General features: G+C 40.2%; 1 pseudogene across 1 annotated transcript in view; it reads right to left on the bottom strand.

The window, feature by feature from the left end:
• LOC148105889 (protein NLRC3-like) overlaps positions 1-19,424 on the bottom strand; it is a 50,187-nt pseudogene that overhangs the window by 18,145 nt on the left and 12,618 nt on the right. The window contains exon 7 of the transcript XR_015718538.1: positions 11,074-11,247. The product of XR_015718538.1 is annotated as a protein NLRC3-like (transcript). The remainder of the gene's footprint in view (positions 1-11,073; positions 11,248-19,424) is intronic.

Genomic DNA, 19,424 nt, shown 5'->3' on the forward strand with positions numbered 1-19,424 from the left:
CTTTTGGACGACTAGATTTAGGACCAGGAACCACAACAGCTTCTTCCCAAAGAGAGGGCATGAACGATTTATTCAGAATAGCCTAAAATACAGGACTGAGTTCTTGAGCACAAGTGTAGGAGCCATATGAGTTGTTCCTTTTTGTTTTGGATTAAGAGGGTTGGTTTAAATGCACACCTTGTATTGGTGCACGGGTGTGGGACGTGACTCGTGGGCGTGTTAGGTGATAAATGTGGTTGCACTCACCTGTTCACCGCACCTGATGAGCAGAAAGGTCGGGTGAGCATGAGGGGAAACCTGTTGACCCCAGCTTGAGTCATTTTGATGCATTTTTGGCTGTAACTTGATGTATGTTTGATGCACTAATTGATGCCATAGGCCGATGTTGTAGTTTGGTGTAGTAATTGGTGTAATTCTTTGTGAGTTGCAGTCATTGTGTTTGTGCAGTCTGTGCATTTGTTTAATAGTTTGATGTGCTGATTTGTATAGTGGACAGTAACATGTGGAATTAAAGGAGCAAATAGTGCAGAAGTGCATCTCAAGTGTTTAATGTTGCCGTCATCAGCGTCCTCATGTTTAACCTGCTGCGGCCGTTTGCTGGAGGAGCCACAACAACTTGTCAACAGAAGAGTTTGTAGGTTTTATTGGATTATTTATATATAGTTTTATTGGTGAGAGTTTTATGGTTCGCTGTTGCCTTTTAGAGTAAGCCTGTGGCTTCACACAGCTGGTTTCAATCAGGAGTCTTACTCCCCTGTTAGGTTTCAGCAGTTTCACCTGCATTAGGCGTTGTACTGATTTGCTTTCTAGTTATTGTGCATCAGGCAGCTGAAGCCATTGGCTTGGGAGTACCGCCGCAGTTTGTGTTTAAGACAGTTTGTCTTCCTCACAGCTGACGGTATGGAGGTACATAAATACCCATCGCCAGTATGTACGGAAGACTAGGCTGAGTTAGTTAGGTTTAACAGGCAGATTAGTGGGGGATGTTACTCCTGTTAATTGTGTGTGTCCAAGGTTTATTGAAAGGAACATCATTAATTTGATGTGTTGGAATGAAGCACTGAGGCATAGGTGCAGTTCAGTGTTTGGATTTTGTAATGTTTGACTTATGAGTTATGTGAGTTATGCAAACAAAGTTTTTTTTGTAGCTGTTTACCTAAAAATGCAGCCAAAGTGTTTTTAAAATAAACATTTCCAACTATTTACAGAACAATCAGCTGTTCTGCATCAAATCTGATGCCACACAAATTATTTGTGCCACTGCAAAAAATAATTTCTGTCCACTGTGAGATAAAGGAGAACAACAGCCTGATACCTGCAGGCCTGGCAACAGGAGATGTATCACTCCACATCAGCCGCTTTGCTAGCTAAAACACCGATGTCGGCACATAAGGACGCTGTCATAGCCTGTCAACCATGTTGATTAGCTGCGTATATACGAATGTGAATCGCATCATTGGCTGGACTATGAGATAAGGTGGCATCGTTCTAATCCCATACGGGAGCAGCTGGACACTTACTGACTATTAACTACTCGACTTCAATCAAGACGCAACCTCTCGCACTTTCTCACACACACACACACACACACACACACTCTTTATAACAGCCATCTTCAAGATAAAAGAAATCAAGTTCCAATAACTAGTGAAAAATGTAAAAACTCTCCAAGACATCTTGATTATCATTAACATTAAATCCTATTAACTGTGAACTCTTTGCCATAAATGATAAACTAGAAAAAGATTTCTGTAACATTCCTGTTAAATCAGAAATAAGATATTTGGAAATTCATCTCACAAAGGACCAAAAAGTAAATCGGTCTTTGAACGTGGAGAAGAAACTAAAAGAATTCAAGACCAAACTGAACTCTGGGCTTTTGTCACAGTTCTGGGTCATTTTGATCCAGCATTTTCAGTTCTTATATTACTTTGTATTATGGTTTGTATCCCGATGCTTTTGTTATGCTTTGTTTATTGGTATTCTATGTTTCTGTTATTCTTAGTGAGGGATTAGTTCTTAGGTTGTGTCTCATGTTTAGTATAGGTTCAGTGTCAAGTCTGCGTCTGTTTCTTGTTTCCTGTTTTATTGTGAAGGGTTGTCTCATGTCAGTGTGTCTAGCTTTGCTCCCCGTGTCTCGTTAGCCCAAACCCTCCCAGCTGTGTCTCCCTCCTGTTTCTCTTTCCCTAATTACTTCCCTGTGTATATAGGCCCTGTGTTTTCCTGTGCTCTGTCGCGTTTACCCTCAAATTGCTGTGTGTTTGTTATGTCCGGTCCTCAGCGGCTTGTTTTTGCATTGCTTTTTGTGAGTTTTATTTTATGAGCAGCTTGTACAGCAATAAAGCTGTGTTTTCAGTTTAAATCCCGTCTCCAAGAGTCCTGCATTTTGGATCCACCACTTCTGCCTGCCTGCACACAGCACAACATGACAGCTTTAGAGCAATTTATCAATTTAGGGAGAATTTATCTAACAAAAATGGAAAGTTTATCAAGATGTATCAATCCAACGCACACTAATGTCATTCCAGATAAATGAAAAAAAGCTATTAATCAAATAAACTTTAATTTTATCTGGAGAAATAAACCTCACTACAAGTACAATTATTGGGTTACGGCATTTACCTGAAAATATCTCGATTGTTTGATACTTAATGTGTTCATCAAAGCTGGATGGGAGGAACTGTTATGTATTTAGTAAAATCAGTTTATATTTCTGTGGTAAAGTAGAGAACACCAAGTGTGGTGCATGTGCGCATTGAAAGGCTGTGCCTTTCCACAACATGGTTAATAAAGTAAGTTACTAACAACCAAACAGGTGTTATTACTTTACCAGTTAAGTTATAAGAGAGAACATAACAAACTGGTTGAAATCCTGGATTAAAGAGGGAATGGGAAGTGAAGAGGAATACAGAGGAGTGATTGGTCGGTTCGTGAGGTGGTGTGAGGAGAATCACCTGAAACTGACTGTGGCCAAAACAAAGGTGCTGGTGGTGGACTTTGGCAGAAACAGATCCCTCCTCTGTCTGCACTGGTGGGAATGATGTTGAAATAGTCACATCCTTTAAGTATCTGGGAGTTCATCTGGATCACAAGGTGGAGTGGTCTGCCAACATGGACGCTGCCTACAAAAAGGGTCTGAGCCAGCTTTACTTTCTACGAAGGCTCAGATGGTAAATGGACCACCTGGAGGAGGTGATCTGTGACACACTGCTGTCAATCATGGACAATGACTCTCACCCCCTCCATGATACACTGGACAATCTGCACAGCAGTTTCAGCAACAGGTTCCTTCAACCCCGCTGTCTGAGGGAACGTTACAGGAGATCGTTCCTTCTGCTGCCATCAGACTTTTCAATTCATCCACTTGGGTCAGATCCACACATGTGGAACAGAAATAATCACACCTCAATGCAGCCTGTCACTTTGTACAACACAATATATTTGCACACATACTTATCCTTTTATACTGGTATGTATATTTATACCTATATTTCTGTATTTCTCTATTTATCTGAATATTTATCTATCATAACTCTGTTTCTACACTCACTTTATATGAGTGCTTGTTGTTTCTTGTATATTTGCTGCTATGACAACTCAGTTTCCCTCCTGGATTAATAAAGTTTCTCTGATTCTGAAATACAGTGAGCCATTATATTTGTAGTTTCTAACTAACAATATAAAGGCTCAGCAACCGACAGAGCCACAGCACGTCCCACTGGCAGCTGAAGGAACTTTAAACAAAGGACTTTGTAATTGAAGCTTTATTTATACAAGTCGACTCATTGAGACTCAATGTCTCATTTACAAGAGAGACCTGTTCCAGACAAACATATTAAAATTACAACAATAAAAGAAAAGTTTGTGTAATGTACTCAGTCATATTAAAAACTAGAACAAGTTCCCAGAGATGGTTTCACAAAAACATGTGTACGTCTTTTGAAGTCTGCAAGTGAAAATCAACTGAGAGCCTTAAATCCTTCGGTTATGTTTTCCATGAAGACGGAGCAGAAAAGGAGAACGCCTTCTTCCCAAACTCTGCATGAACTGATGGAACAGTGAATGTAATGATGTCCTGAGACTGCAGGCTATGACTAAACTGTTTGCCTAACATGTGCTCTGATAAATAGGAGGCAGTAAACCAGAAACAGATTTATAGATAAAATGATACTAATGGACCATCCTGTGTAAGACCAATGAGGACCAGTTAACCAGAGAACACAGAGTACAGTGGTGTGTTAAAGGTTTACAGACAGTTATAAATCTTAATGCCCCATGATGGACAAAATCCAACAGATGAAGAGAGCGAGCAGAGTCATTCATATAAATCATGTCACTGTAATCCAGGGCGGGTAAAAAAAAAAAAGGTGGCAGCAACAAGCTTTTTCCTGTGAAACATGATCTGTTCCTGGAAGAGAAGCCCAACTTCAGCCTCAGTGTCTTTATTAGATGTTCAATGTGTGGCTTATAGGAACGACTGTCATCAATCACAATACCGAGGTATGTGTACGAGGCCACAGTTTCAATAGAAATATTTTGAGCAGATACAGGAGAAGGAAATAAAGCTGGACCCTCTTTCTGTTTGTGAACAACATGACTTTGTTTTTTTTCTACATTTAAAGCCAGTCTGAGCCAGATGAGACTGAATACTATCAACAGCTGCTGTAATGGTTTGAAAACTATGTTGATGGTATAAAATGAACAGATGCATCTAGATTTTGTGCCACACCGTTGACATAAGTAGCCCAGGACAGAACCCTGTGCACTCGTTTAGTGACATTTAAAAAGCTGGAAGAGAGACCATTGAGCTGAACGCACTGCTGATGTCCAAAAGAACATTAGAGAAGCAGCCAGCTGCTCGGTCTGAAAGGCCTATTTCCAGTAATCTATGACATAAAATGCTGTGGTCAGCAGCTCAGCTCATAAACCAAGGGACTGGGAGCAGCTGCTACTGAGTGTTGCTGGAGTTCCTGTGCTGTTAGATCCTCATCCTCTCCACGCAACTTGGAAGTAGGTGAAGTTGTGCCAGAAGATTTTTTTGTTGTGTTCAACAGTGTCAAAGGCTTTTGATAGATCAATAAAAAGAGCTGCACAGTAGTTATTTGCATCCAGCGCTTCATAGACGTCTTTGAGAACTTTTATCGAAGCAGTTCCAGTACTGTGCAGTTTCCTAAAACCAGACTGGAAGGGAGATAAAATCATATTTTCATCCAGATAACTTTGAAGTTGATTATTTACCAGCCTTTGAAGAACCTTAGATAAGACACAGAGTTTGGAAATTTGCCTGTAATTATTAACTGTTGAGGAATCAGCTGCTTTCAGTGGGGGAGTACAGAGGCACACTTCCACATCTGTGGTAAAGCCTTCTGTTGTAGAGAAAGATTAAAAATATAAGACACTGGCTCAGCTATGATATTTGCAGCCAAGTGCAAGAAGGAAGGAGAACGATTGTGAGGACGAGTTTCTGGTGTTGGGGCTATTCAAAGCCTTACAAACCTCTTCTACTGTGACAGGTGTGAAGGAAAAGGTATCAGTAACCAGGAACTACGAGCAGAGTTGTGTGCAAGAGGTTTACCATCAGATACTGTGCTGAACAAAGAACAAGAAGCAACAAAGTGTTTGTTAAAGCAACATTTCAGTTTTGTCTGACACAGGAGTGGAGTCGATATTTAAGTGAGGAGGTAGCTCTGAGGAGTCACAGCTGGCAGAGACACTTTATAGTTTGCCAAAACCTCCTACGGTCGTTTGGACTGTCAGTCGTTAAAGTAAAAAATAGTTACATTGGATCTTGATGATGGAGGCAGTAATCCGATTACACAGCTAATGAAAACGTAGCCAATCAGCATCAGAGCCAGACTTCCTGCCCAGGCCTGGTTTCTCTCATGTAGGAGATCGGCCGGTACTGAACCAAACCAGGCCTGTCCCGACCTTTCACCCTGACCTGGTAAAAAGGGGCGTGTCTGTCCACAAAGTAGACACAACTCTCCTGTAAATATTCCCAAACTGACATTGTCAGCCTGTTTAATACGACCCCAGTTCAAACTGATGCGGGGCTCGGAGCGTGAGAGTTTAGTGTTTCTCACAGCACCAACTATGCAGTGATCACTCAGGTAGTTGGCAAAAACTGCAGATGTGGAAAACTTACGCAGCATATTAGTTAAAAAAGGTCAATAAGAGCATATTTATCTGGGTGTTTAGATCAAGGCGTGTGAGGCTTTAAATAATTTGAGTCAGTTTTAAAAACAAGCAGCGTGCCTTAAAATCATCAGACACAGAAGAAAGCCAGTCCCAATGAAAATCATCCATCTGAAAGACGTCATTAAAATGCAGTTCAGATAAAAGCTGAACCAGAGACGGTGATGTGCTGGGGGAAGCAGATGGAGGCTGATAGCAGCCAACAACAGTCTGATTTCCAAACAGATCAATAGTTAAGGCCAAGATTTCAAATCGCTGAGGTGCAGATCGAGAGAACAAGACTTGAGCAGCAAGACAGACCTTCACATAAACTTCCAGACCTCCGCCTTTTCTGGGACAGTCTGAGTGCTAAATGTTAAATCCATCAGTTGCTACGTTTTTATCCAGTAAAGATTTGGAAAGTCTCAGAAACAACAATGATACCAGCACCGGTTGAACAGGCCCAGATTCCAATCATATCCATGTTAGGAAGCACACGACGTGAAGCACGTGTAACCCAGACAGTTTTTAACATCTGCTGGTGTTTCACATTCAGCCAGAGGCCCAGGGTTAGGTTGGATACCAGACAATAATAAAAGCATCGTTATTAGACTCTAGAGCTCGTATTATAGCTGACACCACGTGTAGAGTTTAAGTTCACACAGAGACGATGACATTTTTCTAAAACCAGCAAACAATAAACAAGAAATGTAACAAGAGTTTCAGAAGAAGCTGTTTTACAGAGAAATGATTCCCTGAAGACAAAATTATTATTATCATCCTTTATTTCTCCAGGTGAAAATTTAATTGAGATTAAAAATGTTGTTTTCAAGAGAGACCTGGCATCATGGCAGAAAGAGTCAAAAATACATAATAATTCAAACAAATACAAAATAGGAAAAACATCCTACATAAACTTCATAAAGTTTCATTAACAGACTTTGAACAATTGACTTCAAACTTCCCCCCAAAACAACAGAAACACATTTGAAGATAATGAATGACATTTATCGCTCTAAAGAATGACTTAGACTACGATTTAATATGAATGAGAACATGTTCATAAATGGATGAAACCAAAGATTTCATCAATCCCTGATTTAGAGACAACAGAACATTTGGTTTGATTTCACAAGATAAGAATGACGACTGAGTTGGAAGATTGTTTTATGTTTAGTCAAATCTTTCATACATAAAGTCGGATTACAAAATCATCCCCTAAGGTTGTTGTTTTATTCAAGGAATTGAAATTATAGAGAAAATCTGTGAAATGACTTAAAGAAAACAAACCACAAAAACTCTATGATACTCTAAACCCCCTGGTTTAGGTCGGCAACCTTTCTGATGATGAGTGCATCTAAAATTTCCTCAGAAGTCAATGTGCCATATAATTTTATTAGCAATAAATTACACACTATATAGAACCACTTTATAGGATTATATTTGTGCGCAGATGTTGGCAGCTATCAGCAAATAGTTATCAGCTATTTTGAAACAAAAAAAGACTTTTTATCCATAACAGCAAATGAACTGTACAACAGAAAATACAAATGCTATTTATGGTCTTTGACCCCACAGAGTCGAGCTTTTCAGTTCAATCAGCTGCATTTCGATGTCCTCTGTGTCCAGCCAGTTAATGTGACACAAACCCAGCTGCTCATTAAAGTTTTCTGGTTTGATCAGAAAAGAAAACATTGGTCCAAACACCTGAAAGTCCCAAAAACACATTGTGAATTCTGTCTCGAGTATCCGGATGTATCCGAGTATTTACGTGGTGCTGATGCTCCTGAAGCTTTTGAAGTGTCTGAATGTGGAACTTTCAACATTGCTTGAAAAAACTGACAGCTAGCAACGTCCCTCTCACCGGTAGGCTAAGTTATTTTTAGCCAATTACAAGTTGAATCTGTTTGTTGGGGTTGTTAGCTAAGATACCATCATTAAGAAGCGGCACAACTAATGTGTCTATGCAAGCTGATATGCGATGTGCACCGCTGGCCCGGCCATTTATTTTTTAATGCACCTTCCCAGATTACTTCACTGCGTGTCGTGCCCAGGGCTGGACTGGGACAAAAAATTGGCCCGGGCATTTTGACTAGAGACCGGCCCACCAGGTATTAAAGCCATAAAGCCTTTGAATGAAAACAAATGCTGTTGTGACAGTGATGTACAGTCTTGTTGGTATATGTATGATTTCTATACATTTTACATCAGATGAAAACTTTGGTTGTAAGATTCAGATAATTATTTATTAAAAGTGAGACATTTTAAATGAGAATAAGAAAGAAAAGTATTTCTTTGTGCCCCCCTCTCCCTGTTAATGCCCTACCTGCCCCCCTGGCAAAACTTTGCTAGATCTGCCCCTGCACAGTTACCAGCTGTCAGCTACTTAGAAAAGGATCCTGGTGTTATTTGTCTCTCAGAAACAGTTCATAACTTCCCTTCAACTCATTCATGTCACTTAAAAGGTAAACCTGTTTCTCCATCACCTGCTCAGCTCTGATGATTCAGTAAGGACATCTCCTGGTTTCATCTTCATGTTTCCCTCTCACCACATATCCAAACCGATATCATGACCAGCAGCTTTTACAGCTGTGGCTCCAGCAAACATCAGCTGATACTAGAAATTAATATTAAATAAATTCTAACAACAGATGGTCAAGCTTAAAAGTGCTGCTGTTGTTTAGGGCGACATCTGCTGGTTTCCTCTTTCTGGCGCAAATTCAGTGATAAAAAAACAAGAGAGAAAAGCCGATCAGCTGATCATTGATCAGTTTCATGATTGAAGTAGCAACAGGAGAGGGAGGGGATAGAATGACAGTGTAAAGACACAGAATAAATCCAGCTTTGTGTCTTTTCCATTCTAGCTAAAGTCCGGGACAAACTGTGTTCCTTCTCAGCTCAACACGAAACGTAATATTTTCTCTGAATACGAGACGATTCTGTTTTTTATGTTTACTATCAGTAACATCATAGCACCCACCCAGCTATATAGAAACTCTGTCATGTTAGCTAGTACGCAGTACGACTTATTGTAACTGATTGTAAAAAGTCAGCATAAGGAAAATAAACTCCACCTAAACTTGGTTTATATCTGACCCTGATAGACTGCAGGTCATAACTTCTTACCTGAAGTTCAGTTCACCTGACACTCGGACCGGCGGCCGCCTCGGGTCTCTCCTGCTCCAGGGTTGCCGACCCCTGCTCTAAAGGATCTGATTTGGATTCCTGAGATCAAATATATTTGAATATATTTTCCTTTGGGTTTGTTTTCTTCTCATTTGTGGCTTTAATGTAGTGTTACATCCTGTTTGTTTGCTTCCATCTGTATACATGTCCAGATTCACTGTTATGTTTCTATTCTTACATTGCTGTGTGATCACTGTTCCCTCTGCTAACTGATGTGACCTTTTGTATCTTACACTGATACTTGTCATATTTGTATCTGCGCCTAAAAGATAAAAAGTTTTCCAGGCTAAAACACAGCTCCACCTCCTGCAGTTCTCCCTCTGAACCACTAGATGTCGCTGTTATCTAAATGAAGACGTGCAGCACAGCAACCACAGCAGTGCTCAGATCACACGTGTCCTGTTATTATGTATAAAAGCATGAAACAGGTGAGACAGGTGGGATCAATATTAATGTTGTGGAAATATATGAAAAAGCAACAGAAGAGTGAAAACATTTCGTGTTTTCAGAAAGATCTTTCAGCTCATAGCTGCTCACAGACTGTATTTACAAGTGACAAACTGCAACTCTACAGTACATCTACAGTATATAGCAAATATATTCTGTATTCAAATCTATTGAGTGATGTTTGAAAGTCTTTCCAGGTGAGTTTGATCCAGGAGGGTCTGAAGCCAGAGTCAGACAGAGACTGTGCAGAGACTGTAGAAGGACAGAGCAGCAGCAGAGCAGTCCAGATACACTGATGATCCTCTGTCAGATCCAGAGGGACACACAGGGATGATGCTGGACTCTACATTGTGTCTGACAGTGGAGCTGTTCTCAGAGCAGTTCACTCTGCAGCACTGACAATCATCTGCACTTCTTCTCATTCCTCTGTCAGTCACTGCTGGATGAAGCTCTCCTCTCCACCTCCCAGTAACATGGCCCAGTCAGAGCGTCTCTACACACAAGCTGCTGCTGCTTCAACCTCTCTGGATCATCAGGACACAGCTCCTCCTCTCTCAGCACACACACCGTCCTGTTTACAGCCAGCTCCACCTGCAGAAAGAAGAAGGAAGAGCAGAGGAGATAAACGAGTGTTTCCAGAGACTCTTCATCAGCTGTCAGTCAGTGATGCAGCACATCCAGTATAAAGAGCAGCAGGGACTTCAGTGCTGGGACTGTACTAGGACTCATTGTTGCTTCACTTTTTCTAATCTTTGGATTTTTATTGAAGTTGATGAAAATGTTTTTCCCTCCTAGTTTGAGTTTGGACTTTCATTTATTAGAAGAACCTTGGTGTGTCCACTCTGAGCTCTGTAGGAACCCCAACAACAAGCCCAACAATCCAGATGGACGGTTCCAGCTGTTAACTGGAGGAATTCCATCCAAACATCTGCTCTTACTAAATTCTTCCTCACCTACAGACTGTGTTCTTCACTGCTTTAAACTTGGAAATGAATGCAGTCATTGGTCTGCGTGCTGCTTTGTTCAGAGAGCTGATTGGTTGTTGACAGTGTTTGATCAGAGCATGTCAGCCGTTACTACGGTGACCATAAATGTCAGAAACAGGAAGTGTTTGTGTCCAATCCTGAAGCCTGTCACCATTCTCCTCTCACAGCTTCACTGAGAAGCTGCAGCTTTACAGGAAACACTGGATCTTTGTTTCATACTGACTGTGTTTAGTACAATACTGCTGACAGCACCACCCACTCACTCCATCACTCTACTGACCTCAGAGTCTCCAGTCTGTAGTCTGGACTCTGCTGAAGATCAGACAGCTGCTTCACATCTGGATCCTTCAGGTTGTTTCTCGACAGCTGCAGCTCTCTCAGATGGGAGGGGTTGGACTTCAGCGCTGCTGCCAGATAATCACAGCTGATCTTTGACAAACCACAGAAACTCAAACTGTATAAAGAATGAAAGATGTAAGTTTATTAGACAAAGTGTGAGCTGGAAATCATTCAGTGTTTCATCATCTGTTCAGAGCTGAAGAAGGTTCAGAATATAGAAGTTTAGAAAATGGAAACTCCAAACAGCTGAAGCCAACAGGAAGCAGCTTCAAACAGGAAACTGTGCAGAGTTTCAGACTATATGTCCTGATGCAGCCAGTTGGATTTTGGAGATTTGAATCTCTGTTCTGTGACTAAGTCCTTGAATCATTTCTTCCAGTTGGTCCAACAAGACAGACTAAGTATTGGACATGTGTTGTTGCTCCATTTGGGGAGCTTCTAAATGTGATGTGATGGCCCCTCAGGTCACAGGACTGAAGAGAGCTCAAACTGGACACACAGTTGTTCCAGTCTGGACCAAAGACTCTATACTGGGACTGAGGGACTGCTTTGACTGCACCCACTGGGATTTTTTACAGGCTCATGTTCTCACTTAGATCATCGATTTCTACTTACATTGCTTTCTGGGAAAAATGGGGATTACTTTGAAAACAGGAAGTATTTTCCCCAATAAGCAGCCCTGGATTAGGAAATCACTCCAACATGTTCTCAGGCAGAAGAAGCTGTCTTGTTATGAGGGAGAGAAGAAAAAGATTGAGGCACAGAAACTTGTTGAAAGAGAGATAAAGCAGCTAAAATCAGGTGTAAAAGTAAAGCAGAGGATGAGCTGAATAAAGGACACTCAAGGCTGGCTTGGAAAGGAATGAAGTCCATGGTGGGGATGCAGAACAAGGAGCAAAGATGAATGTGATGCTGAATCAGCAGAAGACTCATTTGATTCCAGCTTTGATATCATTGATTTCAATGAAGAGCTTTGTGATTGTAGCAAAGGGCTGGTAGCTCTGAGAGTCCCACTGATGAGGTGTTTGTGTGGAAATCTCTTAGTGGGACCAAAGAGAGAAAAAGCCCTGGTCCTGATGCTGTGGGAGGGAAATGATTGAAGTGTGCTGTGAGGAACTGACTGGGAGGTTTTCACACATTTTCCAGTCCTCCTTGGAAAAAACAGGAAGTTCCCAGCATATGGAAACAAAGGTTAAGTGTCCTATGGCACTCAGTAGGGATGGGTACCGGTATCCGGTGCCATTATGGCACCAATTCTGACATAAACGGCAGTAATGTTGGGATTTAAATATATATTCTTAGTGCTTATTTTCTGTTTATATTGTTTTATGTATTTTGATAAGAGAGGGCCAGCTCTGAGTAGAGTCTGAGGCAAAAGTACTGACAGGAAACTGCATGTTTTTGCAGAGCACACGAGGTGCAGACAGAAAATGAAACTAAGCAGAGTGTTTTGATCAAAACTTAGAGTGTGTGACGTGCTGCGGAAATATATAAATAACCATGCTGGCTGCTGCTGCTTTCAGACTTGAGCGCGTGTGTTCGTGTGTTCAGGTCTCCGTTCCTGGAATGTAAAATAAAGATCATTTTTTGAGCTTTGACCACCCTGGGTCCAGTCTTTCTTTGCCGCCAAAAGAATTCAAAGAACAAAATTTAATAGTAACCAGACCAAAAAGCAGCGCACATTTCGGTGCTTTTTTTCCCTGAGATGTCACACACTTTGGATTCTAGCCAATCATTTTACTTTTCCAAGAATAGTAGGCAGGCCCAGGTACGTACGTTCTTTTAGAGCAGAGCTACAGATTAAAAATGCCCAAGGCGCAGCGGTCAAAGTCTGGCTGTACTTCACAGCAAAAGATGCAAACTCAGCAGCCTGCAACAAGTGCTTTCAGTTGATACTGTGCAAAGGAGGTAACTCCACACAGTTTGCCTTGGCAAACTGTGTGGAGTGTGAAGAGTAGACCCAGGTGCAGACATTCTAAAACTCAAACTTAACTGATGATGAGCTGTTTATTAAGGCAGACAGAACAGTACAAAATAAAAGGGCAAAAACAATGCAAACTAAGCAATAACCTAAACTGGGTAAACTAGAAAGGAAGCACGAAGTATGAAAAACCCTGGCAAACAGAAAAACAAACAAAACTCTAAACATGGCAATGATGATGAGCATATATATATATATATATATATATATATATGAAAACCTGAATGCAGGACTAATGGGAACAACACAGACGATCTGTAAAAAACTGAATGAGAATGCACAGACTAAATAGACACAGGAGGCTAATGAGAGAAGTGGGAACACATGGGGGACAGCTGACACACATGAACATAACGACGTCACAGTGGAAGAGTAAAACTAAACACGATGAACGCAGGAACACCAGACCTCTTCAAAATAAAACAGGAAACATAAGACGCAGACATGACAACCTGAACTAGACAACGTAAGACACAGACATGATACACATGAAGGGCAAGGGAGACTTAACATGGGTGGAAGACACAAGGGGAATCTAATAACAAAGAACTATAACAACCTAGGCATGATAAAAAAAATGAACTTAGAAAACCTGAAGGGCTTAAACATAAACTAAAACTCAAAACGCTGGGTCAAAAGACCCAGGATCGTGACAGTAACACCTCTAATCTGATGAAACGCCCAGCGACGCATAGCTTTTTAAATTAGAAATTAGAAATGCACCGTATTTGATAGCTTGCTGCGAGATCTCACACCGAGCACATCTACTGCGGGTGTGGTGCCTGTTATCAGACCCGGAGTTAGCAACATCCCCCAAGAACCCGAAGAGGAGAGTCCTGGCCCCTAGCCCTGCCAGTGTAGCAGAAATGATGACGGATGATGATGGCAGCAGCAGCCGTTCTTCTCTGCGTGAGTAGCTTAATATTGTTTGTGTGTAATTTACGTTGAGTAGGTTAACCATGTTATTACATTAACCTCCTAGGATCTGCCGTCCACATATGTGGACATCACATTTTGGGTTATTGAGACCAAAATACTCAATTTTGCTCTACATGGGCCTGATATCCACTTACAAGGATGTTATACTGCTACTGTTCTATCAAAATTTTAAACGAATATCCTCATATGTGGCTCTTATTTTTCTTAAAAACAAAAATAAGGTAAAAAAAAAAAAAATCTAAGTAATTCTTTGTTTTTACATCGGGCCCTAATATGCCCAAATATCAAAGTGAAATTAAAAATGCATGCCGTGGAAGAGTTCGGGTCTTAGGAGTAGAGCAGGGCGATATGACCAAAAATATTTATCACGATATACATTTGAAAATTTGCGATAACAATATAACTGACAATATAATTGACACTAGACAAAATGCTTTACAACTCCACAACTTTATTAGTGCAAAAAAAACCCCATCAATGTATTTTCACTTAAACAAGCAGCTGTTTTTTGCATTAAAGTTATATAAAAATGTAACAGTGCAAATGCAAATTCCTTGCTGACAGTTTAACCAAAAGGCATTTCCAGTAGAAACTGGCCGACATATCCTCAGCATAACCATGTATAATATCCACAAAACTTAAAAAGAGGTTATACACACACAATACGGTAATGTTATGTTGAAGCACAGTACATATCACTCCGCGAGGCACCTGCCTACGATAGCAGTAATGCTCCAACAATCCATCAAGCGGTGCGGCTTCGTAGCTTAGCAAAGTCGTGCTGAAACATCTGACAGATTTTCGAGTGCCATGTACATAAAATCATTTCGAGGTGAGTAAACACAACCAGAATTCATACATAAGGCACACGGGATTATAAGGGGCACTGTCAATTTTCAGAAAAATCAAAGGATTGATTTTAAGTGTGCCATATTTTCCAAACAACACGGTAATAACGACAGCCCGCTAGCATGCTCTACCAAAAATAGTGCTTTGTTGTGTATCTGACGGATGAAAGCTAAACCAGTTCTACACCACTGAAATTCCAGCATTTTTACAAACCAGTTCTGGTTAATCCGTTTCGTTCAACGATCCGCTTTTGCTCTTCTCATTCTGCGTCGCCGCCATGCTTTTTCCGCGATGTGCGTATGAAAACAAAGGCACTGTGCATGCGCGTTTTACCCATATTCTATCGCGATATTTCATTTTCCTATAGTTGCCCAAAATTATACCGGTATTACCGTGAACGGTATGATATAGCCCAGCCCTACTTAGGAGGTTAATGCATGTAAGGTGAACTAGCAAACACCATCGTAGTTACATGCAGCTGTCTTCTTGTTTGATGGCAGATACTCCCTTCACCCTGGTCAAAAAAGCTAAAATGACCAAAGAAAAAGTGGAAAACAGCTAAACATGAGAGGTTTTTGGACAAAGTTTGTGCTCGCCATTCTTTAAGCACCGTTTAAGCACCGGCACCGTTTCAAAAGTACGGGGTTGGCACCGGTATCGGATAAAACCTAAACGATACCCATCCCTAGCACTCAGTGATGATGGTGCTGTGGCCCCACCACCTCCACCTCTTTGCAAAGGAACTAACTGTAATCTGAAGCTTCAAATGGAACTAAGACCTCCTCCACTAGGTGGCAGTGTCTGATGAGAAAGTGTTAGTGGAGCTGGCCTGGAGTCAGAAACAGGAAGATGCAGGATTTGGGCTGAAATGGGGAAAAGTGGTTAGCACTAGTGCGTTAAAGTAAGAAGGTCGTAGGTTGAAGCTTGTTGGCCTTTCTGTGGAGGTTGGATGTTCTCCCACAGTCCAATGAAATGCTGCTTAAGGTCAATGTCAAGGTCAATATATATATATATATATATATATATATATATATATATATATAGCACATTTCAAACAGCTGATGCTGCACAAAGTGCTTAACAATATAAAAATGGTATTAAAAAGCAACAATGTAATACAATAATAACAATAAAAAACAATAATAGGACAATAAAATAATTAAAACAATAACTAAAACTATTTCAAATAAGACCAAAATGCTTGGGTCATAGTGTGTTAAAAGCCAGGGCATAGAAATGTGTCTTTAGTAATGATTTAAATTGCTCAAGTGTTTGTGCTGATCTAATATTTAAGGGGAAACTATTCCAAAGTCTGGGACCTGCCACAGAGAAGGATCTATCACCACGGGATTTGAGATTAGTCCGTGGGATGGACAGCATTCGTTTTGAGCTAGACCTCATGGTTTTTCCTGGAGCATAGGCAGAGAGGAGCTCAGACAGGTAAGGAGGGGCTAGGGCATTAAGTGACTTAAAAACAAAAAGTAAAAGTGTAAATTGGATCCTGTAGAAGACAGGAAGCCAGTGTAAAGAAGCTAAAACTGGGGTTATATGCTCTCTCCGTTTGGTACCAGTTAGCAGGCGAGCAGCTGCATTTTGAACCATCTGAAGACGATGGATGGTGGCCTGATCTAGACCATAATACAATGAATTGCAGTAGTCTAATCTGCAAGTAAGAAAAAGGTGAATAACACGCTCAAAGACGTTAGCCGGGAGGTATGGCTTTACCTTGGCTAGCTGTCTTAACTGAAAAAAACAGGACTGAACTACTGCACTCACCTGTTTATGTAGACACTGAGGTTTTTTACATTTGTTTATTTATTTATTTTTAGAAAGAGGGGCAATACATATTAATGAACATTTTAACAAATGTAAATATGCCAGATTACAGCCTTGGGCTAATTTCCATCTGCAGACCCTCTGGCAGGTTGGTGTTAAACACAAGTTAGTAAAAACATACAGAGACACTATTTACAGGTCATGTGACAAGGACAAAAACAGTGATCACATTATACTAGAACAAACAATGACAAGGAGAGTGGACACAGAGGACGGTATAGATAACAATAACGGAAACACATCAATTATATTGCACAAACCCCAGTATTGTACATGCCCTGACCGTCGTGATATTGCGTTCACCCATTGCACTAACAGTTGTTTCCCTTTTTGTAATACACTAACTCTTTTTCCCGTCCAATATAAAACATGATTATTAAACATGATTACATGTTTGTGTGTCCCTCAGCCGCCCTTTTAAGTGACTCTTAAAGATGGGTAGACTTGTACTTTCCCTCACTGACAGTGGAAGACTATTCCAGAAGCTCACTCCCTGATATGACAGAGCATTCTGTGAAAAGGTGGTCTGCCTGAATTCCAGTTCACAATCACCTCTAACAGTGGCTCGAGTCAGTCGAGACCCGGCAACACTGCTAGACTTTTGTTTAATAAAATCACTCATTGGTGGAGGCGCCAGACCATGTATAACTTTGTATATTAGACAGGAAGATTTAAATAATTTGAAATTAGTAAAATTTAAAAACTTGTATTTTTCTAAAATTTGACAATGGTGATATGAAAAAGGTTTTTTATCTAATATTTTCAATGCTCTTTTGTAGCATACTTCGATTGGCCCAATAGCAGCAGAGCTCGTATAGGACCAACTTGTAATACAATATTCAATATGAGCCAGTATCATAGAATGCAGGAATGTAATCGCTGCTGTGTCTGTTAATGATGTGCAGATATGTCTAAAGTTCTGTATATTAACATTTACAGTTTTCACTACTTTTTTAATGTGTTTTTTAAAGGATAATTTAGAGTCTAGTAGCACTCCCAAATACTTAAATTCCTCAACATTAATTAATGTGTTTTACAATACGAGGAAAGGGCGCCCAGAGTGCTGTTGATATGATTAAAGTTGCCTAAAATGACAACCTCAGTTTTATTTTATTTAGCTTTAAAAAATTTAATGACAACCACTGTTTGACATCATCAAGGCAGCGTAATAAGAGCTGCGGATGGTCTGACCCTGCTTTCAAAGGTAGATAAATCTGCAAATCATCAGCAAAACAGTGAAATGAAATGCTGTACCGCGAGAAGATGGAGCCCAATGGCAACAAATAGAGTGCGAACAGGGCAGGACCCAAAATAGAGCCTTGAGCTACACCGTATTTAAGAGGGGCTATTTTGGAGTTGTGGGGGCCCATATTGACATGAAAAAACCTTTATGACAAATCGGAACGAAACCACTGTAGGGCAGATCCTTTTAGGCCAGCATGAAATTCTAGCCGTGATAACAGGATGTGATGGTCGACCGTGTCAAAAGCTGCTGACAAGTCCAACAATAAAACGGCAGCAGGGCTGCCAGAGTCCAGAGTTAAAAGAATATCGTTAAAAATCCTTAAAAGTTCCGTCTCAGTGCTATGTAGTGATTTAAAACCAGATTTAAATTTTTCAGAGATCATATTAAAATCAAGGTGGGCCTGCAACTGTACACAGCAAATTCAGCATGTCCAAATTAACACTGTCAGATTTGATTTCAACACTATTAAAGTGTCTATATGGGTCCACACCAGAGAGTGTTAATTTAACTCTTTTTGGAGAGTTGGTACGTTAACTCTGATTTAGTGTTAAACACCAAATCTGTCTGGAGTTGATAATTTAACACTTGGTGTTAAGAGTTTATATATTAACTCTCAAAGAGTATTTTAGTTCAACTACATAAGAGTTATCTTCTAATTAATTCTAAAAAGCGGGAATTTTACTGTTCTGAACTTCTAGAAATTTCTTTTGGAAATAAACATTTACTAAAAAGACGCAATGGTTTTTGAAAAACATTTATTCTGAACTGTGCACCACAATTTCAAAACATTTTCTGAAAGATGTAACAGTGTACATGTTCTCACTTTCATTAGAATTTTGTTTATCAAAAGGTCTGACATAGGTGAGCTGGTAAATGCAAATAACAGCATTCTCATCACTTATTTCTTCAATACAATATGCATGTCCTTCATTCATCACTTTGTGGAACTTCAACGCACTTCTGCTCTCCCCCATATTCCATCTTCACAAGCATATCCTATGTGGAGATTGAATAAAAATTAGTTGACACTAATTAATGGCACAAATCAATTTCAGCACAGTAAAAAAAAAAAAAAAAGGAATCCTTTTTGAGCCATTACTTGTGTAAGGTATTTTCCCAAAAGACAAGGACACAGGCAACAGGTAATACTGAACTAAATGTAAAACCTCAACCTTTTTCATTTTTACCTAAACCGTGTGCACAAAACTCTGGTGGGCTCTAAATGCTAACGTAGAACCCAGTCAGGACGTCTGCTACTGCTGTTTGCTCTGTTTTTTTAATTTTTTTATGGGAGATCATTTTCAGGCTTCAAGTAGCACCATTATACCAACATTTCACATTCTAGACATTGTTTTAGGTGTATTTGACCAAAGGTTTGACTGAAAATTCACCTGCAAGCTTTTTTTCAAGGCTGTGGTATTTGCCCGCAAACAATACCTTT

The sequence above is a fragment of the Neolamprologus brichardi genome, chromosome 3 (genome assembly GCF_056152115.1).
Source record: "Neolamprologus brichardi isolate AB-2024 chromosome 3, ASM5615211v1, whole genome shotgun sequence".
Lineage (NCBI taxonomy): Eukaryota > Metazoa > Chordata > Actinopteri > Cichliformes > Cichlidae > Neolamprologus > Neolamprologus brichardi.